Below are 27,580 nucleotides of genomic sequence, written 5' to 3'. Positions count from 1 at the left end.
TGCACCCACAGAAGACTGAGACTCATAGAAGGCAAGTCTTTGGACTCTTTTGCACCAGTTGAGTAAACAGTTGGCCTCTGGGCCATCAATGGGCTGAATCCAGAGGAGATTCAAGCCCTGACTTCTGTCCCTTCTTGGTGCCAGGAACAGCCTGCATTAGAAGCTAGTGAAACAGTGTCCTTGCCGGTCACCATGCCGGTTGATGAGGCAGGCAGGTGCACCTGGGTAGACTTCTTGCTCTGATATACTTCTGGAAGTTCCATGGCCCATCCTCACCTCCAACCCCACATGGAGCCAGGAGACGGTAACGGAATGTGACCAGGGTTCTTGAGCAGCCCCACTGGCCTGCTTGGTCCAATGCATATATGTCCCCAGTGCATCCTGCCTGAAGCATTTGTCCTTTCTAGAAAGTAGAAAGAACTGCTCCCTATTTCCTGTGTATGTATTTTCTCCCTCCTAATTGTATTCCTTTGGTCCTTTTAATGATATTTTGCACGAGAGTGGTATAAAACATGTATTCATGTGTCTTTCTTGCATCCTACTGAAGCTTTTAAATAGGTAGATTTCTTCTAAGAAACATTTTTCTTTTCTGAAATAATTTTTCTATTTCTTTATTTTTGGAGGTTGTGGCGGGGGGAGGCACACCATACAGCATGTGGGATCTTCCTCTCCCAATCAGGGATGAATTCCATGCCCCCTACAGCAGAAACTTAGAGTCTTAACCACTGGACTGCCAGGTAAGTCCCTCTGGAAACATTTCTAATGGAGGAATGCTCAGTACTATGACCCTTTCAGTGCTAATTGGCTCATTCTGTCATCACTGAATTTGAAAGTCAGCTCCTCCAGGTACCATCTGATTTTGAACCAATGACAACCTGAGTCAGTTTTCTCATCTGTAAAATGGGAGTGATGACACCTTTTCCATGTTGTGTTCAGTCGCTCAGTCGTGTTCAACTCTGGGACCCCATGGACTGCAGCATGCCAGACTTCCCTGTCCTTCACCATCTCCTGGAGCTTGCTCAAATTCATGTCCATTGAGTTGGTGATCCCATCCAACCATCTCATCCTCTGTCATCCCCTTCTCCTCCTGCCTTCAATCTCTCCCAGCATCAGGGTCTTTTCCAATGAGTTGGCTCTTCCCATCAGGTGGCCAAATTATTGGAGCTTCAGCTTCACCATCAGTCCTTCCAATGAATATTCAGGGTTGATTTCCCTTAGGTTTGATTGGTTTGATCTCCTTGCTGTCTCAAGAGTCTTCACACCACAGTTCGAAGGCCCCAATTCTTTGGCATTCAACCTTTTTTATTATCCATCTCTCACATCCATACATGAGCACTGGAAAAACCATTCCTTTTACTATACAGACCTTTGTAGGCAAAGTAATGTCTCTGCTTTTTAACATGCTGTCTAGATTTGTCGATTATTTTCTTCCAAGGAGCAAGCATTCCGTAACGTGGTTGTAAACTTGAGAAATAATTACAAATTGCACTTAATAAATCACTGTCCTACTGTGTTCAAGAAAGGTTTAAAGTGTAATCTACATAGACACTTCCTTCTACACTAGCTTTCTAATCCTCTGGAGAAAAATGGTTCAAACCCCACATATTCCAGAAATAAGTCAAGTAAACTAATATGAAAAGTGCCTATTATATCAGAAACTGGACTTCTTTATTTATAAATATTTGTTGACATGTTCTATATGACAAACACATAGAAAAACACCGGTTTGCAACTCTGTGGACCTAAGCAACATGTTTGTCAGTGAGTGTCAATGCTATAAAGTGAAAATTTATTCTTAGAAAATATTTCCCTATTTCGCTGCTCCAAGTCTTAGCTGCAGCAAGGGAGACCTTGGATCCTCATTGTGGCATGTGGGATCTTTGCTGTGGCCTGCAAACTCTTAGTTGCAGCATGCAGGATCTAGTTCCCTGACCAAGAACGGAACCTGGGCCCCCTGCATTGGGAGTGCAGAGTCCCAGCCACTGGGCCACCTATGACTGGTGGTGCCTGGAGACCCCTGGACTTCTCTTTTTAACCTTAGTAAATTAGTTTCACTGAAAAGATGGACAGCAAGCCACAATGAGTTGTGATGTAAACTTGCCATGACTTACACATCCCCTCCACGCTCTACACTAGTGTGTCCACATCAAATCTCCAAATACAAATATCAGATAGTGGTTTCCAGGCAAAGACATCAGGCAGAGCTCATATCTCCCAAGTCTCAACCACCACTAGGCCAGAAATGATAATCATTTAAGAATGTTAATTGAATGCTATAATTACAGTCAGTGCCTAATAGGCATTTTGCACTGATGTTGTGCACTGCCAAGAAAATATTTACTTGCTAACTCAAGTCCATGAACAAGTCTATTTTTTTTTCCACAACAGAAATAATGCTTTAATTTTTCATCACCAGACACACCAGAGTGAAGTCTCTTTGATATTTCAAGCATAATCAAGATGTCTCTTAGGCTTTTGCGTCTTTTATAAATCATATGCTTCCTTTCTTTGTAGGTTCTATACCTAAGTCTTATGTGGATTCTTTTGTATTCCTTACTGGCTTTTAATGAGATTAGCTCTTTACTGAAGTTTTATTTGGGGGCAAGGCAGGAGAGGTTAGCTGCGGAGGAGATGGGGGGCATGAAACTTTGGTTCAGCTTTCTTGTTACAATGTCCCTTTCATCAAATTCACTATTTCCCTTGCACGCAGATGCTTATTTTCCTTCATATTTTTAGCCAACACTGTTCACAGCAAAGCCTTTTAAATCACAGGCTCTCTGGCAAATAGCAAAGGCTGCCTCCTCAGCCTCCTTCCACCCATCCCACCTTGGGCTTGACCAGCAGTTGGCCTCAGGTTGTAGAAATGGTAGACCCATATGATTTGCCTTCAGCACCAACTTCCCAGTCATCTCCAGGGATGCACTGTTCCTCTCCAGGGTCACTCCTGTTCATCTGTGACCCATGCAGCCCTGGACCAGGTCATTCTCACCAAAGGCTCCTTTTGGGGCAGGAATTCTCATATTTAGGAAATTTCTCTCTTGCTCAAGCCCTGAGGCAGTCTCTGTGCCTCTCTTACTTTCCTCCAGATTTCACAGTATTTGGTAGGTATGCTTCATAGTTTGTGGCCTTTTCCTCTTTCATTGAAGATGAAGGGCTTTCCCCCCACCCCCTTTTTAAAAAATCTGTTGTTTTTGGTGGGTTTGTAAGAAGAGCGAGAACCTTGTGCTACAGTCTTCACTCAGAGTCCTAATTGCCTTTTAAAACCCAAACCCTTCACTTATTTTTTATCCTTTTTGTATTGTGTGTACTTCTGCAAATTGCTTCAAAGCACACTATGGAATAAGGTGGCGGTGCATGTACATACATTTTTGACATGCCACATTCATCCATTTGCCTCTCCCTAAGCAGATGACACTACCCTTATGGCAGAAAGTGAAGAGGAACTAAAAAGCCTCTTGATGAAAGTGAAAGAGGAGAGTGAAAAAGTTGGCTTAAAGCTCAACATTCAGAAAACGAAGATCATGGCATCTGGTCCCATCACTTCATGGGAAATAGATGGAGAAACAGTGGAAACAGTGTCAGACTTTATTTTGGGGGGGGCTCCAAAATCACTGCAGATGGTGACTGAAGCCATGAAATTAAAAGACTCCTTGGAAGGAAATTTATGACCAACCTAGATAGCATATTCAAAAGCAGAGACATTACTTTGCCAACAAAGGTCCGTCTAGTCAAGGCTATGGTTTTTCCTGTGGTCATGTATGGATGTGAGAGTTGGACTGTGAAGAAGGCTGAGTGCCGAAGAATTGATGCTTTTGAATTGTGGTGTTGGAGAAGACTCTTGAGAGTGCCTTGGACTGCAAGGAGATCCAACCAGTCCATTCCTGAAGGAGATCAGCCCTGGGATTTCTTTGGAAGGAATGATGCTAAAGCTGAAACTCCAGTACTTTGGTCACCTCACGTGAAGAGCTGACTCACTGGCAAAGACTCTGATGCTGGGAGGGATTGGGGGCAGGATGAGAAAGGGACGACAGAGGGTGAGATGGCTGGATGGCATCACTGACATCGATGGAGTCTGAGTGAACTCCGGGAGTTGGTGATGGACAGGGAGGCCTGGCGTGCTGCGATTCATGGGGTCGCAAAGAGTCGGACACGACTGAGCAACTGAACTGAACTGAACTGAAACTTTGATTTATGTTGTTGTTTTTTTTCTTTTGGAAGCCTTTTCATTCTTTATTTCCTTTTCTGTCATTTCTCTCATCCGATCTGGAAACGCTCCTATTCTCTAAAAAAGCTCAAAGAGATATTCTTTGAGCCTCTCTACTCCTCTAGCCAGAAGAGCAAACTGCACTTGTCAGAGACACAATTAGTTCTCTCCCTTCACGGCCAAACCGTGTGCCCTAAATCTCTAAAGATTGGTTCCCTCATTGTCCGTGCATCCTAACTCTCCACACAAACCACCAGTGACGTGGCTCCACTCACAACTCTCAGTCACTGCCATGGAAACTGCCTCATTCTGGTCTTGATTGAAAGGGCTTCTGGGAGAACTGCTTTTAGGCACTCCACACCACTCCCCTTCTCTGTAGACCTGCTGCATATTAGAGACGAGCCCCTCGTTACCTGAAGGGCCCCTCATTTCTTCCACCCACATCCCTGTGGGGCTGTTAAGCAATATAAGCATGGCATAGCAGCATCCTGCTCACCAGAGTTCCCACCTGCTTCCTGCACCTGTTTTCTTGGGTCCCTGATCCAAGGAGAAAGAAAAGATGAGTCAACCTTGCATGTATGTTTATCCTGCTGGTGGGATGTCATTAAATATGGAAAATCATGCAAATAGAGTTCCCAAAAAATGGATCTCTGGATAGTAAATTCCCCCTGGATTCACTGTGTTCACAGCTGGGAAACCTGGCTCCTCAAAAAAGACACTTCCAAGATCCAGAATAAAGGAGAGAGGATAAAGCCATGGCCTCTCAGTGGTGTGAACAGAGCTGCAGATGTGAGAGCCTGGGTACAGGGGCAATAACTTCTGCTAAGGCTGCCATTCACCAAGACCTCCTACTCACAGCAATTGTAAGAGGAGCCATCCAGTCCTCCCAATAATCCTGCCAACGATTACCTCCATCTTATACATACACATATTGAGGATTCTGGTAAAGAATGGAAGGAACCATATTTTTTTTTAAAAGGGTGATTACACCATTAATTATTATTCATTAAATCAAAAATGTCTTCACATGTGCCTTTGAGTAAGTCTTACAGGAAGCTACCCTGAGTCCGAACCTTTAAGCAATTTGAGGTTAGAGATCAATCTCTCCTGAAGCCCTTTTGGGTAAGAGATTAAAGCCTATTTCTCTCCCAGGCCAACACACTGCTTCCCAATGTCAGTCATTGATACAAAAGTTCCCCTACACAAGTCGCAATATCCAAACATATCATGCCAGCTTCATTTTTGCCACTGCAACTATAAATATGATTAAATAGTACTTTCCAACTATATCAAAGATCTTAAGGTTTTTGAACCAGCCGACAACTGAAGCCTAAACAGGCAATGTGCTCAACTCAGTTTCTTTTTTTGAACTGTGTAAAGACAAAAAGTTAGTATCATGAGAAAAAAAATATTTTCTCCCTGATGTTTTCTCTTTTAAAAAAATTAATTTATTTATTTTAATTGGCAGCTAATTACTTTATAATATTGTGGTGGTTTTTGCCACACATTGAACCATGTAAAGACAAAAAGCTAGTATTATAAGAAAAAAACTATTTTGTCCCTGATGTTTTCATAACTCCCTCTAGTATTGAAAAAAGTGAAAACAGTACATGAATGCAGCCCCAGTACAGATCCCCACAGTCTGCATGGAGTAAGGAGAAGAGGGAGCGCTCTGAGAGAGCTGCAGCTCTGAAAGTGCAGAAGGCTGTGAACGCCGGTGCCGGCAAGTGTCAGGGAAAAGCAGAGACACTGCACACTCCAGGGATGCAGGGAAGGCACATTTATTTATTCTGCAGATTAAGGGAAAACTGTTGCATGGTCCCATCCACAAAAGCAAGGGATCCAGTATCTTATCCTAATAGCTCCCTCCCCTTCCCTAAACTGTATGAAAACTCCAAGAGATTACACATTTTGAAACTCTTGTTGGGTAGGGAAGACCTCCTATGGCTCTCTTCCTCGGACCCTGGAACTAGCCATCCATTCAGAGCCCCCATCATGTATCCAGTGTCCTCCCATCTATCCAGTGCCCCCCACCATCTGTCCAGTGTCCCCCACCGTCAATGCATCCTGGTCTAGTGCTGCTACTCTTTCATGCAGAGAAGTCTTGCCGGCCAAAACAGACCTTGAGAACGAGGTCGATTTTCAGTACCCAGTTCTCTTTCATGTACCTTCCAATGCCCCATACCCCTAGAGGAGCAATGCCAAAGCTGGTTCCAGCATCTCCCCACTGTGAAATCTGCAGCCATCTTCCCAGCAACTCACCAGGGTTCAGGCTGCCTACTTCTTCAACCTCACTAAACTATGTGAACATTCCACTGTTTTCTTCCACAGATGTATTTATGAGTTCATCAGAGAAGGTCCAGACCTCGGAAAAACAAAGCCCAAACCAACCCAAGTAAAATAGTTTTATTTAGTAGGTTGAAGGGATTTTAAGTAGGTACTTACAGAGTGCCTGGTAGATGCCAGGTATTAGTCATAAGTTCTTCAATCCGCACCACAATGCTTTGCCATAGATAGAGAAGCTTCAGCAACTTAGCCAAGGTCACTCAGCAAGAGCTGAGACTCACATTCAAATAGGAATCCTCAATGTCTGGGGTCTGAAACAATGCATTCTGGCTTTACTGTTGTGAATTTCTGTGAACCACAGAAGCACAGAGTTGAGAAGGCAGGCTTCAGGTGGACCACTTCCCCTGCTGGTATCTTAGTCCCCTCGCTGTTTTCATCAGAGGAGTGGGCGCGCTCATCCTTGGATGGGCCTCTGGCATGGACTAGAGTCTACCTTCCTTCGGTTCCTCCTGGACATGCTGGCTCTGGCCTTCCTCTCAACAGCATCTCAGAGTTCAAATGAAAGCTCCCCTGTCATCTTTCCATCACTCTTTTTCAACATAGTCATCCCCAGTTTCTTCTGCTTTTTCATCTATGACTGATTTCAACCATCTGCCTTTTATTTCTGGGGTGAAGCTGGATCCTCAGGGGGTTTGAAAGAAGTATCAACTATTGTCAGTGACATTACTGGGCATTTGTGTTGAGTGAATCCTCACCCCGTTCTTTGGGAGACTCTTCCAGGTGCTAGAAATTTTCAAACACGACTCATAGATGACTTAGGAACATCCTTGAAAATCTCACATGGTGGGTAACAAGATGTTTACCTGTAATTACCTCAGAGCAAAGGTTAAGCACTTTGGAATATTGCAGACATTTTCAAAGATTATTTGCAAAATTTGCAAGAGGGAAAAATATGAGAACATCTGTTCTTTAAAATCACTGTAAAATATTCATGTACAAGTAACTTAAAAATACTGAGCAGTAAATCTCTTTGGAGTTAATTGGGTACGTGAGTTCAGAAAGTCTCTGCTGGGAAGAGAATTTTCCCTCAGAGTCCCTTCCTAACTCTTTTTATCTTACAATTTTCTTTATAATACTACACCTTGCCTGGGGGATCATTGCCATGATATTTAAATAGGAGTTTTTTTTAATAAGGAATTTTAAAATAGATCTTTCTTGGCAAATCAGAGAAGCTCTTTTGGAACTGTTCTAGTCTTTGGGATAAACAGTATGTAAAGGAGTGTTTGTGACGTGAACCCAGAGATTCACCTGAAGCCCCACTGTGCCCTCTACAGAGCAGGTGTATGTTTATGAATTTCATTCTAGCCTCAAATATAGAAAGGCCCCTGGAAGGCCCCTGATACTTGAACATTTTGCATCCTTTCTAATGCCTATGTGACTCTCCATTTGAGGACTCTTGTAGGAGTCAGGCAATCTTGACATAATCTTGGTGACTTTAGGGTAAGGTCAAGATAGAATTCTCTTAGATCATAAAAGATCTCCAGGCCTCTTTTATATGCCATTCTTGTTGGCAGAGTTTGGATTGGATTCTACTGAAAGAAAACAACTACAGACCTGACCCACTTTATAAAATTTTTGATGCCTAAATAAGATTGCCAAATTTAGAAAATAAATAAATAAATAATGGCCAATTAAATTTCATATAAACAACCATTTTTAGTATATCCTGAAGACTTATTTCATATGGCAACACCATATCCAAATTCAGTGTCAACTGCCCTATGTTAATTTTCCTTAATGAACTTTAGTGATATCTCTATCGTAGAATAGAATAAAAACTGCATCTATTTTTTTTTTTAAATCTCTATGAAAGACGTAACAAATCCTTTCTTGACAAAAGAAATATGTGCCAATTGAGGCATATGGCTAGTCTCACCCAATGTATGTGCCTTGTACAGAATTGGAATCTGGGCCTCCACTCACTTCTTACAAGCTGATAATTAGGAGAAACTACAAATGAGCTCAAAACCAGAAAAAATAAAATAAAATAAAGGGGGAAGGAAATGATCTGCACCTGAGGAATTGGGACGAGGCAAAGGATCTCCATACTGTTGTTTTCTCCTGCATCTAGCAATGTTCAAAACACAAAAAACACTGTAAAATAATGTATGGATGAATAAATGAATGAATAAAAATCATTCTAAAGCCTCTTTCCCAAGCCTCTGCTATAAGGCATCTAGGGGCCTTTCAGATCTCAGTGTTGTGTTAAGCTCTAAAAAGATGAGACTAATTAGGCTTTAAAACATGTGGCTGTGTGAGTGAATGAGCTTTGACAAGAAAAAAATTTCTCTTCTTTAAATAGGACTCTGCTTCTTACCTGAGATGAAATAGATAAAACAGGCTGAAGTTTGAGAAGCCATGTAACAGTTTCCCAGTAGAGGCATTCATGATGAAACAGTCTCAAAAACAATGGACACAACCAATACCCAACCTTGCCCCATAATTTTTTTTATTAAAGGGGCCACCCCATGCTGAAACGTTAATGTACACAATAGAAAGCCTGGAATCAGAGAACCTGAATGGAAGGAATGTAACAGCGTGGAGGGAAGTGGGATGGGATGGGATAGGACAGAAAGCATGGAAGTGGAACACCTGAACTGATGACCCCATAAAGGCACTGTGTCTCTTATGTCTCTCTAGCATGAGAATTTTGCAATAAGAATGTTACAAGTATTTTTGAGACACCTGCAAATGTACTGACCAGAAAGTTTGCTCTAAGTAATCAGGCATTAGGATAGATGTTATTTAACTGCTATTAAGTGAAGAGTTACTTAATGTTCTTGTGCAAAGCCTGGGAAACCAAAGATGATTTAAGTTTTAATCACCTCAGCTGAGTGTACACCGAACTTGTTCCCTCTCCTACCATTCTTTGATCCTTGAATTTTATTTGTATCTGATCAATTTCTTGCAAAGTAGCATATGTAAAAGTGTTAATGGCAACTCTTTGCGACCCCATGAATGTATAGCCAGCCAGGTTCCTCTGTCCATGGAATTCTCCAGGCAAGAATAGTGGAGTGGGTAGCCATTCCTTTCTCCAGGGGATCTTCCCAGCCCAAGGATTGAACATGGGTCTCCCACTTTGCAGATATATTCTTTACCATCTCAACCACCAGGGAAGCCCACAAGAAAAAACAACTGGAATGGATAGCCATTCCCTTCTCCAGGGGATCTTCCCGACCCAGGAATCAAATCAGGGTCTCCTGCATTGCAGGTGGATTCTTTACCAGCTATACTTCCAAGGAAGCCCTCAAGGACTGCAATGCAGGAGATCCCGGTTCGATCCCTGGTCAGGAAGATTCCCCTGGAGAAGGGATAGCCTACCCACTCCAGTATCTTTGGGCTTCCCTGGTGGCTCAGACAGTAAAGAATCTGCCTGCAATGTAGGAAACCTGGGTTCAATCCCTGGGTTGGGAAGATCCCCTGGAGAAGGGAACGGCTACCCACTCCAATATACTGGCCTGGAGAATTCCATGGACAGAAGAGCCTGGCAGGCTACAGTCCATGGGGTCACAAAGTGTTGGACATGACTGAGCGACTTTCACTTCATTTCAATTTCATGAGATGACACTAGCTAGAAAAATGCAAGTAACTAGTCCATATTTTTTTCTATAAAAGAATTCTTTCCATATAAAAGAACCATAATCCCTATTTTCCATGATTCAGATAGAAAAATGTTTATCTTTTATCACATAAGTGCATATTTTAATAGATTTTACTGTTATTTTGTTTACCCTAATTTACTTTGAAGCTTCTTCAAAAAACTCAATGTGGATATTTTATTTTCTAAAATTTATTGAAGCAAATAGGGACAATGAATAGTCTCCAGTACTATATATTAAATTTTAAGAAGATATTTTCTGTGCTATACTAAGCAGAAGATAGCTAGTATATAAAATTACTTAAAGAAGCAAAGAAGCTTTTGTAATCTCTTTTGCAGCAAGTCTTCAGCACTACACATATAGTTGCCTTAATAAAATGTTTTTATTTTATCTGAAATTTTATTTGAAAATGAAAAACAAATTTTTAACTTAAGTATGTTAAATAGGTCAATCTGATCAATGTAAAGAACTGAATTGTGTTGTCTTTGGAAATATCTTACCAATCCCTCCTTATACAAAAATGTATGTAAGGTAATATAACCCAAAACACATGTACAAGGATAATTTAAAATATTAAAAAGGGACAAACCTCTTATATATTCAGAGTCAATAGACAAGTTCTCTTTAGGATTTTTGGGCCGGGGGCAAAACATACAGTCTCTTCCACCATTTCCCATATGTTGTGGTATCAGCACCTGTTAGGGACTAAGTGTGTCCCCCAAATTCACATCTTGAAATCCTAACCTCCAATGTGATAGTATGTGGAGATGGGGCCTTTGAGTAGTGATCAGGTCATGAGAATGATCTCATGATGGGATTAGTGCCTTTATAAAAAGACCCCAGAGAGCTGCCTTGTCTCTTCCACCATGTAAGGACACAATGAGAAGACTGCAGTCTATGAAGCAGGAGGCCAGTCCTTAGCAGACACCAGATCTACCAGCATCTTGATCCCGGACTTCCCAGCCTCCAGAACTGTGAGAAATAAGTATCTGTTGTTTAAACCACCCAGTCTACAGCATTCTGTTGTAGCAACAGAATATAGTTCTGTTAATATAGTACCCCTCCACTCTTTATCCATACCTAGGAGTACGTCAAGGCTGTATATTGTCACCCTGCTTATTTAACTTATATGCAGAGTACATCATGAGAAACGCTGGACTGGAAGAAACACAAGCTGGAATCAAGATTGCTGGGAGAAATATTAATAACTTCAGATATGCAGATGACACCACCCTTATGGCAGAAAGTGAAGAGGAACTCAAAAGCCTCTTGATGAAAGTGAAAGTGGAGAGTGAAAAAGTTGGCTTAAAGCTCAACATTCAGAAAACGAAGTTCATGGCATCTGGTCCCATCTATTTCCCATGAAGGGGAAAGAGATGGGGAAACAGTGGAAACAGTGTCAGACTTTATTTTGGGGGGGGGCTCCAAAATCACTGCAGATGGTGACTGCAGCCATGAAATTAAAAGATGCTTACTCCTTGGAAGGAAAATTATGACCAACCTAGATAGCATATTCAAAAGCATTTTTTTGAATTTTTTGAAAAAAAGACATTGCCAATAAAGGCCCGTCTAGTCAAGGCTATGGTTTTTCCAGTGGTCATGTATGGATGTGAGAGTTGGACTGTGAAGGCTGAGCACCGAAGAATTGATGCTTTTGAACTGTGGTGTTGGAGAAGACTCTTGAGAGTCCCTTGGACTACAAGGAGATCCAACCAGTCCATTCTGAAGGAGATCAGCCCTGGGATTTCTTTGGAAGGAATGATGCTAAAGCTGAAACTCCAGTACTTTAGCCACCTCATGCGAAAAGTTGACTCATTGGAAAAGACTCTGATGCTGGGAGGGATTGGGGGCAGGATGAGAAGGGGACGACAGAGGATGAGATGGCTGGATGGCATCACCGACTCGATGGACGTGAGTCTGAGTGAACTCCGGGAGTTGGTGATGGACAGGGAGGCCTGGCGTGCTGCGATTCATGGGGTCGCAAAGAGTCGGACACGACTGAGTGACTGAACTGAACTGAAACATGCTCAGGTTTATAAATGACCCACTTACAGTGTGTGAAACCAAAACCTGGCCACAGAACAATGGAAAACTGGCAGGTCACCCTCCTTGTTCTGGGCACCGTATTACTGGCATACAATGCCATCTATTTTTGTCACCTTTTTGTCATTCCAAAACAGCTGTACAAAAGATCTTATATTTTACTTTATTGTTGCTTATTATTAAGTGAATATGAAAGTTAATATAAAGTGTCAAGATAGCATGTTAAAGTATTTTAATATGCTTTTGTTTTTCCCACACCTTGTACATTATATTTTCTCTTTTCAGCCAGAGGGTCATTGCCTTGAAGAAAGTAAAGATTGTTAAAGCTGGATTGCCAAGAGAAAGATGTCAGTTCAAACTTAAACTTCCAAACAATGATCTGAAAGTTGTAAGAATCAAGAGTTTCGTTTTCAAAAACGATGTTTTGGGGAAGATGAAAAGATATATGGGCTCCAAAGAGCCAAATTTAGAAGGCTCAGTTTTTAGTGTTTAACATAAACCAGTAAGCAGATAAGAATGCAGGATGTGAATGAGAGTAGGAAATAGCATGGCCTTTTCAGCAGCTCTGAGTCCTCCACTGGATCTCAGAAACATCTCAATTTCTTCCAAAGCATATGCAGGCAAGGAGAGCTTGGAGGGGCGGTGCAGCGCTGTCCTCAGGTCCTCTCTGCTTTCACACATCACGCCTTCACACCTACACACACATCTCAAAAGACCTACTAGGTCACTTCTCCTAGCGTACCTGATGGTAACTGGGCACCTCTCCCACCCACCCCAACATCCTGGAGTTACAAACCTCTCTGGGATTCTCCATCATCCATGATTTTTAACGAAATCATGTTAAATATCTAATTTAAGTATGTATACATTTTAAAAGCACACAGAGCATACTTGTACTGCTGGATGGATTTTCACATGCAGACAGATCAGTAAACAGATGATTCACACCCCAGAATCCCCAAAATGTGCCCCTCCCAGTCATTAACACCCCCTTCTCAAAGGTAAGCATCATTCTGTCTTCTATCACCATGTTTTCTTATTGCATTCTTTTGTATCCAGCTTCTTCCACTCAATATTATGTGTGTGTTTTTCATCTATACTGTCACCTGTAGCTATTGTCTTTTCATTTTCATTGTTGAGGAGTATTCTACTGGATAGTATGTCACAATTTCTGTATTTTTCCATTAAGCTGGATATTTGAGCAGTTTACAGTTTTTTAAGCTATTACAAATAATGCTATGAATATTCCTAATTATGTTTTATGGTGCCAACATGTCCTCATTTCTGTTGGATTTATATGTAAGAGTGAAACTGCTACTGGATCATAAGCTATTTATATATTCAGTTCTAATAACCGCTGACAAAGTTTTCCAAAATAGTTGTATTCATTTGAACCTTAGGAAGGTTCAGGTAGTTGAATATGAGTAATATCAATGGCTTAACCTCCAATTTATACTTCTACCAGAGATCCAGTTGCTGCACATCCTTGTCAACATGTGATATTGTTAATGTTTTAGATTTAGCCATTCTAGTGAGTGTGTACCCCACTCCAGTACTCTTGCCTGGAAAATCCCATGGACGGAGGAGCCTGTAGGCTGCAGTCCATGGGGTCGCAAAGAGTCAGACACGACTGAGCGACTTCACTTTCACTTTTCACTTTCATGCTTTGGAGAAGGAAATGGCAACCCACTCCAGTGTTCTTACCTGAAGAATCCCAGGGGTGGAGAAGCCTGGTGGGCTGCCGTCTATGGGGTCACACAGAGTCGGACACGACTAAAGCGACTTAGCAGCAGCAGCAGTGAGTGTGTAGGGCTTCCCTGGTGGCTCAGAGGTTAAAGCGTCTGCCTGAAATGCGGGAAACCTGGGTTTGATCCCTGGGTCGGGAAGATCCCCTGGAGAAGGAAATGGCAACCCACTCCAGTATTCTTGCCTGGAGAATCCCATGGACGGAGGAGCCTGGTGGGCTGCAGTCCACAGGGTGGCAGAGTCAGACTGAGGCGATTTCACTTTCACTTTCAGTGAGTGTGTAGTGTTACTGCTTTCTGATTTATTGCCAAATTCAGACTTAAATTGAAGAAAGTAGGGGAAACCACTAGCCCATTCAGGTATCACCTAAATCAAATCCCTTATGATTATACAGTGGAAGTGAGAAATAGATTTAAGGGCCTACATCTGATAGATAGAGTGCCTGATGAACTATGGAATGAGGTTCGTGACATTGTACAGGAGACAGGGATCAAGACCATCCCCATGGAAAAGAAATGCAAAAAAGCAAAATGGCTGTCTGGGGAGGCCTTACAAATAGCTGTGAAAAGAAGAGAAGCAAAAAGCAAAGGAGATAGGAAAGATATAAGCATCTGAATGCAGAGTTCCAAAGAATAGCAAGAAGAGATAAGAAAGCCTACCTCAGTGATCAATGCAAAGAATTAGAGGAAAACAACAGAATGGGAAAGACTAGAGATTTCTTCAAGAAAATTAGAGATACCAAGGGAACATTTCATGCAAAGATGGGCTCGATAAAGGACAGAAATGGTATGGACCTAATAGAAGCAGAAGATATTAAGAAGAGATGGCAAGAATACACAGAAGAACTGTACAAAAAAGATCTTCACCACCCAGATAATCACGATGGTGTGATCACTGACCTAGAGCCAGACATCCTAGAATGTGAAGTCAAGTGGGCCTTAGGAAGCATCACTATGAACAAAGCTAGTGGAGGTGATGGAATTCCAGTTGAGCTATTTCAAATCCTGAAAGATGATGCTGTGAAAGTGCTGCACTCAATATGCCAGCAAATTTGGAAAACTCAGCAGTGGCCACAGGACTGGAAAAGGTCAGTTTTCATTCCAATCCCAAAGAAAGGCAATGCCAAAGAATGCTCAAACTACCGCACAATTGCACTCATCTCACATGCCAGTAAAGTAATGCTCAAAATTTTCCAAGCCAGGCTTCAGCAATATGTGAACCGTGAACTTCCTGATGTTCAAGCTGGTTTTAGAAAAAACAGAGGAACCAGAGATCAAATTGCCAACATCCACTGGATCATGGAAAAAGCAAGAGAGTTCCAGAAAAACATCTATTTCTGCTTTATTGACTATGCCAAAGCCTTTGACTGTGTGGATCACAATAAACTGTGGAAAATTCTGAAAGAGATGGGAATACCAGACCACCTGACCTGCCTCTTGAGAAACCTATATGCAGGTCAGGAAGCAACAGTTAGAACTGGACATGGAACAACAGACTGGTTCCAAATAGGAAAAGGAGTACGTCAAGCCTGTATATTGTCACCCTGCTTATTTAACTTATATGCAGAGTACATCATGAGAAACGCTGGACTGGAAGAAGCACAAGCTAGAATCAAGATTGCCAGGAGAAATACCAATAACCTCAGATATGCAGATGACACCACCCTTATGGCAGAAAGTGAGGAGGAACTAAAAAGCCTCTTGATGAAAGTGAAAGTGGAGAGTGAAAAAGTTGGCTTAAAGTTCAACAATCAGAAAATGAAGATCATGGCATCTGGTCCCATCACTTCGTGGCAAATAGATGGGGAAACAACGGAAACAGTGTCAGACTTTATTTTTCTGGGCTCCAAAATCATTGCAGATGGTGACTGCAGCCATGAAATTAAAAGACGCTTACTCCTTGGAAGGAAGGGTTATGACCAACCTAGATAGCATATTCAAAAGCATTTTTTTGAATTTTTTGAAAAAAAGACATTGCCAATAAAGGTCCGTCTAGTCAAGGCTATGGTTTTTCCAGTAGTCATGTATGGATGTGAGAGTTGGACTGTGAAGAAGGCTGAGCACCGAAGAATTGATGCTTTTGAACTGTGGTGTTGGAGAAGACTCTTGAGAGTGCCTTGGACTGCAAGGAGATCCAACCAGTCCATTCTGAAGGAGATCAGCCCTGGGATTTCTTTGGAAGGAATGATGCTAAAGCTGAAACTCCAGTACTTTGGCCACCTCATGCGAAGAGTTGACTCATTGGAAAAGACTCTGATGCTGGGAGGGATTGGGGGCAGGATGAGAAAGGGACGACAGAGGATGAGATGGCTGGATGGCATCACTGACTTGATGGACGTGATTTGGGTGAACTCCGGGAGTTGGTGATGGACAGGGAGGTCTGGCGTGCTGCGATTCATGAGGTCGCAAAGAGTCGGACACGACTGAGCGACTGAACCGAACTGAATTTTAATTTTCATCTTCATAATGGCTAATGATCCTAAACCCTTTTTCGTGTCCTTATTGGCTATTTGGATATCTTCTTCTTTGAAATTCTGTTCAAGATTTTTTGCATTTTTAAACATTGGGTTGTTTTTGTTTTTCTTATTGATTGTACATGTTCCTTTTACATTCTGAACACAGCTTCATTGTCTATAAATACACTTATTGCAAATATCTTCTCTGACTTAGTACTTTGCTTTTCACTCTTTCAATAGTATATTTGATGAACAAAAGTTTTTAGTTTTAATATCATCCAGTTTTCCTTTTTGTTGAGTGCTGCTTCCACCCTAATGTCTATTCCAAAGTCATTAATGTATTCTCCTATGTATTAATGTATTCCAATGTATTAATGTAATGTATTAATTAATGTATTAATGTATTAATTAAAGTCATTAATGTATTCTCCTATATCTATGTCTCCTATGTCTATTCCAAAGTCATTAATGTATTCTCCTATGTTATCCTCTAGAAGGTTTCTAATTTTAACTGTCTTATTTTTAAGTATAATCCACTTGGAATTAATTTTTGTATAAGATGTGAAGTAGATGACCAATTCATGATTTTTCCATATGAATATTCTGTTGACCCAGAACAATTTGTTAAAGAGAAAAATCTTTTATTTTTTTTTTACTGTACTTCAATGTTCCCTTTGTCATAAATCAAGTAACTGGACAAGTGTTAGTCTGTGTCTGGACTTTCTATTCTATACTGGGTTTGTTTATCTCTCTCTTAAGAATACAAACTCTTGAAGTTACTATAGCTTTGTTTGGTAGTGTAGCCTTCCAGTCTTATAATTCAAGATCACTTTAGGTATTCTTGGCCCTCTGTGTCTCCCTACAAATTTTGGAAGTACCCTGTTTTCACCGACACACACATCTGCTGACATTTTGATTAGGTTTATAATAATCTATAAACTAACTTGGGGAGAAGAAATAATATTGAGTCTTCTAATCCATGAAGTGGAATAGACTTCTATTTGCTTAGTTACTCTTCAGTTCAGTTCAGTTAAGTCACTCAGTCGTGTTCAACTCTTTGTGAACCCATGAATCGAAGCACGCCAGGCCTCCCTGTCCATCACCAGTTCCCAGAGTTCACCCAGACTCACGTCCATCGAGTCAGTGATGCCATCCAGCCATCTCATCCTCGGTCGTCCCCTTCTGCTCCTGCCCCCAATCCCTCCCAGCTTCAGAGTCTTTTCCAGTGAGTCAACTCTTCGCATGAGGTGGCCAAAGTACTGGAGTTTCAGCTTTAGCATCATTCCTTCCAAAGAATACCCAGGACTGATCTCCTTTAGAATGGACTGGTTGCATCTCCTTGCAGTCCAAGGGACTCTCAAGAGTCTTCCCCAACACCACAATTCAAAAGCATCAGTTCATCGGTGCTCAGCTTTCTTCACAGTCCAACTCTCACATCCATACATGACTACTGGAAAAACCATAGCCTTGACTAGACGGACCTTTGTTGGCAAAGTAATGTCTCTGCTTTTGAATATGCTATCTAGGTTGGTCATAACTTTCCTTCCAAGGAGTAAGCATCTTTTATTTCATGGCTGCAGTCACCATCTGCAGTGATTTTGGAGCCCAGAAAAATAAAGTCTGACACTGTTTCCACTGTTTCCCCATCTATTTGCCCTGAAGTGATGGGACCAGATGCCATGATCTTCGTTTTCTGAATGTTGAGCTTTAAGCCAACTTTTTCACTCTCCACTTTCACCTTCATCAAGAGGCTTTTTAGTTCCTCTTCACTTTCTGCCATAAGGATGGTGTCATCTGCATATCTGAGGTTATTGATATTTCTCCCGGCAATCTTGATTCCAGCTTGTGCTTCTTTCAGCCCAGCATTTCTCATGATGTACTCTGCATATAAGTTAAATAAGCAGGGTGACAGTATACAGCCTTGACGTACTCCTTTTCCTATTTGGAACCAGTCTGTTGTTCCATGTCCAGTTCTAACTGTTGCTTCCTGACCTGCATATAGGTTTCTCAAGAGGCAGGTCAGGTGGTCTGGTATTCCCATCTCTTTCAGAATTTTCCACAGTTTATTGTGATCCACACAATCAAAGGCTTTGGCATAGTCAATAAAGCAGAAATAGATGTTTTTCTGGAACTCTCTTGCTTTTTCCATGATCCAGCAGATGCTGGCAATTTGATCTCTGGTTCCTCTGCTTTTTCTAAAACCAGCTTGATCAGGAAGTTCACGGTTCACATATTGCTGAAGCCAGGCTTGGAGAATTTTGAGCATTACTTTACTAGCATGTGAGATGAGTACAATTATGGGGTAGTTTGAGCATTCTTTGGCATTGCCTTTCTTTGGGATTGGAATGAAAACTGACATTTTCCAGTCCTGTGGCCACTGCTGAGTTTTCCAAATTTGCTGGCATATTGAGTGCAGCACTTTCACAGCATCATCTTTCAGGATTTGAAATAGCTCAACTGGAATTCCATCACCTCCACTAGCTTTGTTCATAGTGATGCTTTCTAAGGCCCACTTGAATTCACATTCTAGGATGTCTGGCTCTAGGTGAGTCATCACATCATCGTGATTATCTTGGTCATGAAGATCTTTTTTGTACAGTTCTTCTGTGTATTCTTGCCACCTCTTCTTAATATCTTCTGCTTCTGTTAGGTCCATACCATTTCTGTCCTTTATCGAGCCCATCTTTGCATGAAATGTTCCCTTGGTATCTCTAATTTTCTTGAAGAGATCTCTAGTCTTTCCCATTCTGTTGTTTTCCTCTATTTCTTTGCATTGATCACTGAAGAAGGGTTTCTTATCTCTTCAATGCAGCAAATGCTTTGAGAGAAGAACTAATGCAGAATGATTGGCTCAGTTCAATGAGTTCTCCTTCTCTCAAGAGTCTTGAAGCTTCAAGTCCTGGTTACTTAATAGTTCATCAACACCTTCAAATACAATACAAGTCACTAGCATGGACATCTAGATATAAAAACCATGTTGACAGATTTGTTTATTCTTCAAGCATGACCACAGTGATCTTCCTAAATCATATATATCATTTCAGCCTTAAAGACATCTGAAAGTAAAAGAAGATTTACATTTCATAGTCCACTGCTGAATTCTCCAGTTAGGATCAGATGCTCTGAATCAGGCTGCATGGATTGAAATTCAGGCTCCATCACTGATTGATGCTATCTGGGAGACCTGGGACACATTACTGTTTAATCCTTAGTTTATTATTCTGTGACATGAGGATAACTGTCTGATAGCACATTCCTGGTGAATGGTGAACACAGAGTGACGGTGTGGGGACCTCTCCCTGCATTGTTAGTCTTCTCTTCCATAGTCTTCCAGAAGAGCTGTTCCCTGAATACATTCCATAATCTCCAACCTTTGTGTCTATAATCTGATGTTTTTAAAGGAAATTGAGGCTTGCTAAAATCACAAAGTAGCAAAACTGTATTGTTTACATTAAATAAAACAAAAAACAAAAATCCTGCAATTTATTGCCATGTATCTAAAACGACCACTACCCAACTTGTTGTAAATGTTATCCATTTTCTTGGTTTTATATTTCTGTCTGGAATTGCTAGATTCATAGTTACCACCAAACAAAACTACTTCTTCAGAAATGGATACATATGATGTATCATGTATTCTGTATATATTTGGGTTCTTTCCTGACCTATTTTCCCATGTTTGAGATTGCTACTCTTGCTAGATATATTTTTTCATGTTTATTAGTATTACCTTTTAATTGCTAAAAATAATCTCTCAATGTCATAATCTTATCAATACTTCTATGCATGTCCTCTGCTGGCATGGGGGATTTAGATGCTATAGATATTTTTAATAAATTATTTTAATTTTCTGGTTGTAAAAATAGGGTGCATTTTTAAGCTTATTTTCATGTTAACATCATCTCTGTGTGATTAATTCTTAATCTATTATTAGCTTTTTCTCCTTCCTTATTGTCATCTTATCCCATTTGTTCTTTTCATTAAAACCTCATCGTTGTCTCCCTTTTGGCAGAGACATTTTAGCTTTGCATATTCTAAGTAGGTGATATTATCTAGCATTATTTCTTACATACTGAATACTGCATTAATTTACCACCTCTAAGCAACTGGGCTGATACTGTTGTCTTATTTTTTTGACTCCTATTGTCTTAGTGTCTTAGTTCAGGCTGTTAAAACAAATTGCCAGACTGGGTGGCTTAAACAACAAACACTTATTTCTCACAGTGCTGGGGGCTGGGAAGTCCACAATCAAGGTGCCAGCAGATCTGGCATGTGGTGAGAGCCAGCTTCCTGGTTTGCAGATGGCTGAATTCTTGTTGTCTTCTCCCTTGGTGGAGAGCAGAGAGACAGGAAGCAAGCTCTGCCCCATCTCTTTGTCTAAGAACACTAAGTCCATTCATGACAGCAGAACCTCTCCAGCTACCATCACGTTGGGGTTAAGATTTCAACTGAAATGGGAAGTGTGAAAGGGACACAGGCATTCAGTTTGTAACACTGAAGGTTTGATGTTAAAAATCCCTTCTTGACTTACAATGATGGTTTCACTGTCTGCTACTTAATTGTTGGCTTTTGGGGATATTTACCAGACCTGCTAATTTAATGGATTAGTTGTCTCGTAAGTCTATTATTAAATTGATTTTTAAAAATCAGTTACTAGTAAGGATTCACAACATGATTTCATGCATCCTACAATAATAATGGCATCACTGACTCGATGGACATGAGTTTGAGTAAGCTCCGGGAGTTGGTGATGGACAGGGAAGCCTGGCGTGCTGCAGTCCATGGGGCTGCCAAGAGTCAGATACGACTGAGCGACTGAACTGAACTGACAATAATAATAATAACCACAATAGCAATAATAATAAACTTGAATGCTTATTACATACCCAGCCCTGTGCTAAATGCTCTGTGTACAACATCCCGTTTAATCCTCCTGAGGTCAGTATCACTCGCACATTCTTCATATGACAGCACCAACGCAGACACTAAGTGGCAGAGTGTGATTCAAACCCAAGTCCTTCTGACCCCAGAGTCTGCGCTCTGCTCTGTTTAATACTAGCTCCACATGACCCGGCTGCCTTTCATTAACGCTGACAATGGGCTAAGCTCATCAACTCTGGCCTTGACTTCATGCATACTGCCGCTGCTGCTGCTAAGTCGCTTCAGTCGTGTCCGACTCTGTGCGACCCCATAGACAGCAGCCCACCAGGCTCCCCCGTCCCTGGGATTCTCCAGGCAAGAACACTGGAGTGGGTTGCCATTGCTTTCTCCGACTTCATGCATGACTCTTCTGTTTATTCTGTTTTACCATATAAAACCTTCCAGCATTTCTTTAAAGTATATAAAATAAAAATAAATCTAATGGGAATTTTTATGACAATGAAAATTCTTTTATGTCTTTAGACAAGACAAAATTCTTGTCTTCTTTTATGACAAGAATCAAAATAAAAATTCAGAGTGTCAGGTCACACCATCATTTGAACTATATTTTAAAATCCACACAATGTGTAGACTTCCTCATGTTTAAAATCATTTCAAGTACATACTTGACTTTCCTTTAAATGTTCCCCTGTGCTGTTTGACATGTAGGTGCCTGGAGGTTTAGTTAACCAGAGAGAGAGAGAGAGTTACATGTCACTGTTTCAGAACTTGTCTTCCACCTTCTGGAAGCAAAGGAGGAGATGACAAGAACCCTGAGTAGCACATGTTTCCCAGTCCGGAGACTTGTGCCACCAGACAGATCCCTAATTGAAAGAGCAGTTGTTGGAGGACTGTGTGAAATGGCCACCTCACCCACCTGGGCCTCAGCCTCCCAGGCAGAGGCCACATGTGTCCAGGTGCATATTGTGGCTGCCCCCCTTGGCCCATGTGGCCTGTGACTAGCCAGAGCCTAGGTTCTTGAACAGACAGTCCTCTTCTAGCCCTTCTCCATCCTCAGAACTGAGCTCCTCCTGGCTGACCATTAGACTCCTATCGTTGCTAACTTTCATCCTCAGGGTTTCATTCCACCTTGTCCACATGATTACGAGTTTCTATAATCCAGTATTCTTGCTTTTTTTCCATCTTCAAATCTGTAAGATGTATTTTCAACATCTTCACATAGATTTTACTTGCAACATTCAATCGGTCCAAAGATGGAGTTTAGAAGCATAGAAAAATCCTCCCTGCAGGTTTAGCCTCAATGCCTGAATAATTAACAGGCCATGGATACATTTGTGCTATTAAAAAAAAAAAAAAAAACTCAGCAAGAATATAAATATGTTGCTTTCCTATGCCAGAGTCCCCCCTGGCATAGCTCTCTGGGGACTCTTTTTTAAAATTATTTATTTATTTTATTTGTTAGCTGGTTCAGGTCTTAGTTGCGGCACAGGGGCTCTTTCACTGTGAAGTGCTGGGCTTCTCTCTAATTGTAACACCCGAGCTCTCTAGCACGTGGGCTTAGTTGTTCCACAGCATGTGGGATCTTAATTCCCTGACCAGGGATTGAACCTGTTCCCCTGCATTGGAAGGCATATTCTTAACCACTGGACCACCAGAGAAGTCCCAGAATTCTTTTAAGGTGACTGTAAAGCTTCCATGCTGGCTCAGACAGTAAAGAACCTGCTTGCCAAAGCAAGAGACCTGGGTTTGATCCCTGGGTCGGGAAGATCCCCTTGAGAAGGGAATGAGTACCCATTTCAGCATTCTTGCCTAGAGAATTCCATGGACAGAGGAGCTTGGTGGGCTATAGTCCATAAGACCACAAAGAGTCAGACATGACTGAAAGACTTTCACTTTCACTTTAAGCAATATTTGGGCTTCCTTGGTAGCTCAGCTGGTAAAGAACCCACTTGCAATGCAGGAGACCCTGCTGGAGAAGAGATAGGCTACCCACTCTAGTATTCTTGGGCTTTCCCAGTGGCTCAGCTGGTAAAGAATCTGCCTGCAATGTAGGAGACCCGGGTTCAATCCCTGGGTTCGATCCCTGGGTTCAATCTCTGGGTTCGATCCCTGGGTTCAATCTCTGGGTTAGGAAGATCCCCTGGAGAAGGGAAAGGCTACCTACTCCAGTATTCTGGCCTGGAGAATTCCATGGACTGTATGTCCATGGAGTTGCAAAGAGTCAGATACAACTGAGGGACTTTCCATTTCACTTTGAGCAATATTCAGGCATTTCTGGGGCTTCTGGAGATGGGGGGACTTCCCAGGTGGCCCTAGTGGTAAAGAGCCCGCCTGCCAATGCAGGAGACTCAAGGGATGCAGGTTCGATCCCTGGGTCAGGAGATCCCCTAGTGAAAGAAATGGCAACCCCCTCCAATATTCTTGCCTGGGAAATCCGCATGGACAGAGGAGCCTGGCAGGCTACAGTCCATGGGGTCGCAAAAAGTCAGACACGACCGAGCACAAGACAGAGAGAGCTGGAGATGGGACCATCCAGGAGTACCAAAATTTTGCCCATATTTTAATACCTTCCTTATTCTTCTGGCACTTAGCAGATCTAGAAACAGCCTTTGTATTTTTTCCCTTCGTTTTTGCAATTCTCAGATTAAGGAGAGTTTTATCCATAATGACACATTCTTCTAAATCGCTGTCATTCTCTTATTTTCAGCTTTGTTTCAGAGCCTTTTATAATGTGTGTTCATCAGAGAGACCACGGGGTAGCTATACTTATTTGTTTAAATTTCTGTAAGAACGGTGTAGGCAAAAAGGATCATTATCCACCACTGACATTTAGCCTTTGCTTCTTGGGTCCACTTTCTCTCTCTCTCTCTCTCTCTCAACTCTGCTTGGACCACTATGCCACAATCACGCCTGGTACTTCCGGATCTTCCAGGTGAATTTAAGAGAAATACTAGCCTCCTCTCCACTCCTTTAACTCACCAAGCTACTTCCTGCCTTGGGGCCTTGGCATGTGCTGCTCCTCTGTCTGGAACACTCTCTGTCTTCCATCTCTACCCAACATACATTTCCCCACTGCAGCTTCATCCTTCATCTGCCTCCTCTCTCCTCTCATCCCTCAGGTCTCTGCTTTCCTGTCCCTTCTTCAGAGGGTCATTCCCACCCAGAATGCCCCTCCTCCAGTCTAAATGACATCTTCGATCACTTTCAATCATATCATGCTGTCCTTTTCCTTCACACCTTCTATCACATTTCCAATTACACATACCTTCATGTTTATGTATTTCACACCCAGCTTTCCTGCTTTTCCTCTAAGCCCCATGAAGTCAGAAATGTGCTTCCACTGGAACTGCACACCCAGCCCAAGGCATGAAAAAGCCCACAATCACTATTTAACTGGGTGAATGAATAAATGATCAAATGCTAACTATTCTAGGAACATTTTCCTAGATGACAGAAGAAAACAACAAACTTGAAAATTCAGTACCTGAAGAGTTTCGAGAATTCTCTGTGTTAATTTTACTGTCAAGCCTAATTAGCCTGCCTAGGTTGTCATGTGACGGAAACTAGTGCTAGGGTGATGGACCTTCCCAGTCTGCTCAGGGCTGTCTTATCTGCAGCACAGCAAGTGTCTCACGCTAGAGGACATTTCAGTCCCAGCATAACCCGGATGGGTGGTTGCCCAACCTAACACAGTGCATATCTTAACTCCACCTGAGATAAGAGAATAACACATTTTTCTGACCTCTGAATGTTTTGTTTCAGCACCAAGAATGATTAATTGTTGTGGCCTTTCTAGGTGGGCAAACATCTTCTCTTCTCCTTAAATGTAAAGACACATGTTGGCTGGAAACAAAATCTGGGCCTGGGCTCTTATTTTGGTTGGAGTATTAAACTCAGCGACCATATATTTTGCTTTTGCCTGGAGTGGCTGTTGCTAAATTTGGTACTATTTTTTAAGTTGAGCTATACAGGCTAACATTTTTCTTCTTCCATATATTGTTAAGATCTTTTCTTCCCACATGGACTTCAAGCATTTCTGGCCACTAATTATCTGTGTGTGTGTGTGTGTGTGTGTGTGTGTGTGTGTGTGTGTGTGTGTTGGTTGCTTCAGTCGTCTCCAGTTCTTTGTGACCCCATGGACTGTATGTAGCCCGCCAGGCTCCTCTGTCCATGGAATTCTCCAGGCAAGAATAGTGGAGTGAGTTGCATTGCCCTCCTCCAGGGAATCTTCCCAACCCAGGGATCAAACCCGGGTCTCCTGCTTTGCAGGCAGATTTTTTACCACCTGAGCCACCAGGGTAGCCCTCCAGGTGCCCCCTTATTTGGGTCTGTCTTTCAGGTTTTGTTGAGTTGTTTCTATGATACATCTTCAATTGTTATGAAAATTTTTCTCATTTTCTTCTTCTTTTCCTTCTATTTTATTTTTCACTTCCTTCACATTTACCTGTACCTTGAAGAGTATTCCTACTCTGCCAATCTTCAGGGCCCTCTCTTGTTTTAAAGCACAATTTATGGAATTTCTTGGGTTTTTGGCTTTACCCTCATCCGCAAACCTGTTTTCTGTTTCTTCCCGTTGGCTGGAAATGATTTCCACTTTGCTGATTATTGTTTCTAACATCCTTTTTGTAATTCTTTGAAGACTGTGATAATACAGAGGGGTTGATTCAAAATCTTCCTGTTTCTAAATTTCTGAGAAATATTTTGTAAACCATTTCTTTTCTCTGACCTTCCTGTCTGCTTCCATTTTATTCCATCTTATAATAGTAATCACTAATAATACCACGCAACAGTGTCTTCTTTCATTTAGTTGCCTTTTTTCTTTCCTGGATTAATTTGTTAACCAGTAAACTATTTTATCTTTATGGGTTTACCTGCCTTGTAACTCAGCAGCCTTCATGAGTCCTCCTCTGCTTTGAGTTTTAATAGAGTTCTATTTTTATAGGGGGAACCCCACAAATTTGATTGCAAGGGCTTGTAATTCACTCTCACCTTATCTTTCCATTTTTGCCACTTCGAGTTGGTTATTAAGACAGAGTCCATGGCAACACTGTCCACCAGGTGCTGTCTCCTCTGGACTTTAGCCATGGAGGTTCAGGGCAGCCTCACCTTTGTGAATCCAGACTCATAAAGCGATGTGATGTGATATGATATAGAGTCTATCCAGGACTTGGGGGGAAAAAAATTCTATAAGTAGTTATCTGAAAATCAGGAAATAGGAGCTCTGTGTGATAAGGTGCAGAAGAGAAGCATTTGGCTGCCAGAAGGAGTGTTTGTAGCTCATAAATAATCAAATCAATAGGAAAACATTAATAACCAAAATATCCTGCAAACACAACAGACTCAAGTTTAATGGGGCCTCCTTAAAACATGCCAAAGGCCATTTTCATTGACTTCAAGAAACAGATACACACTCAGGAAATCTTCAGTAATGAGGAGCTTATTGGGTGGATGCAGTAGCTACTCTGAGCCAGTGCTCACCTTGTCTGTCTGTCTCTCTCTCTCTCTCTCTCCTGGGGTTCTGCCTTCTCTTGGCCTCTCCCGCTCAGCTGTCCCAGGCAGAGACAATCTGATAGGACCAGACGATTGGCGTTCAGTAGGAGTTTCTCTGTAGGCAGCCTTTAGCTCCAGCTGGTCCAATCCAAACAGCAGAACTTGTTCTGCTCAAAGCATGAAGCTTTTATAAACCATGAAAAAAAAGTTGCTAAGAGGCTACTTTGCTTGGAAGGGAGCTGCAAAACTGGCACCTTAGAGGCTGTGTAAGGAAAAAAGTAAGAGTATGAACAGCTGATAAACAAACAAACTAGAAGTTCTGGCTAAGTTAGAAAGGAAGTAGAAGAGACTTCTGGGTTTTTCCTGTGACACTTACTGCTGTCTTTCATCTCCATGCCTTTTGCTTTGACACGTGAGGTTGAATTAAAAAGTCAATGTTTGTATATCTTTCCCTTACAAAAACGGATATTTCACTAACTTTCATTTAATATCTATTACTTGAAATGCCATAGGCTTCTTCTGCCAATTTCTGTATCCAAATTCCACCTATCCTTTAAGGCCCAATTCAAATGCCAATTCACCATGAACCCCCTCACCCCACCTTGAGTCTTCCAGCTAAAAGGAACCATGCTGCCCTCCCAAGTCTCTGAATATTAATTTACCAGAACCCTAATCACCATCCACATTGTATTGTAGGTGTTCCTCTACATGACTGACTTCAACTTCTAACCGTGAGCATCATCTTTAAGCCTACCTCCCCTCTTCCCCAACATTAACTGGCGCCACATCCAGCATAGACTAAGGGCTTATGGCAGG

The 27,580-nt window shown here is 41.7% G+C and overlaps 1 long non-coding RNA gene across 2 annotated transcripts in view; it reads left to right on the top strand.

Annotated features, from left to right (window-relative positions):
• Positions 1–5,599, top strand: part of LOC139184578 (uncharacterized) — a 498,707-nt gene extending 493,108 nt beyond the window's left edge. For both annotated transcript variants that reach the window (XR_011568117.1, XR_011568116.1), the window contains one exon: positions 624–5,599. This is a non-coding gene — a long non-coding RNA (uncharacterized lncRNA). The remainder of the gene's footprint in view (positions 1–623) is intronic.
• Positions 5,600–27,580: the final 21,981 nt, after the last annotated feature.

This window comes from Bos indicus, chromosome 8 (genome assembly GCF_029378745.1).
Source record: "Bos indicus isolate NIAB-ARS_2022 breed Sahiwal x Tharparkar chromosome 8, NIAB-ARS_B.indTharparkar_mat_pri_1.0, whole genome shotgun sequence".
In the NCBI taxonomy this organism is placed as follows: Eukaryota; Metazoa; Chordata; class Mammalia; order Artiodactyla; family Bovidae; genus Bos; species Bos indicus.
Note: the sequence above shows the minus strand (reverse complement) of the source record. Positions and strands in the feature narration are given on the sequence as shown.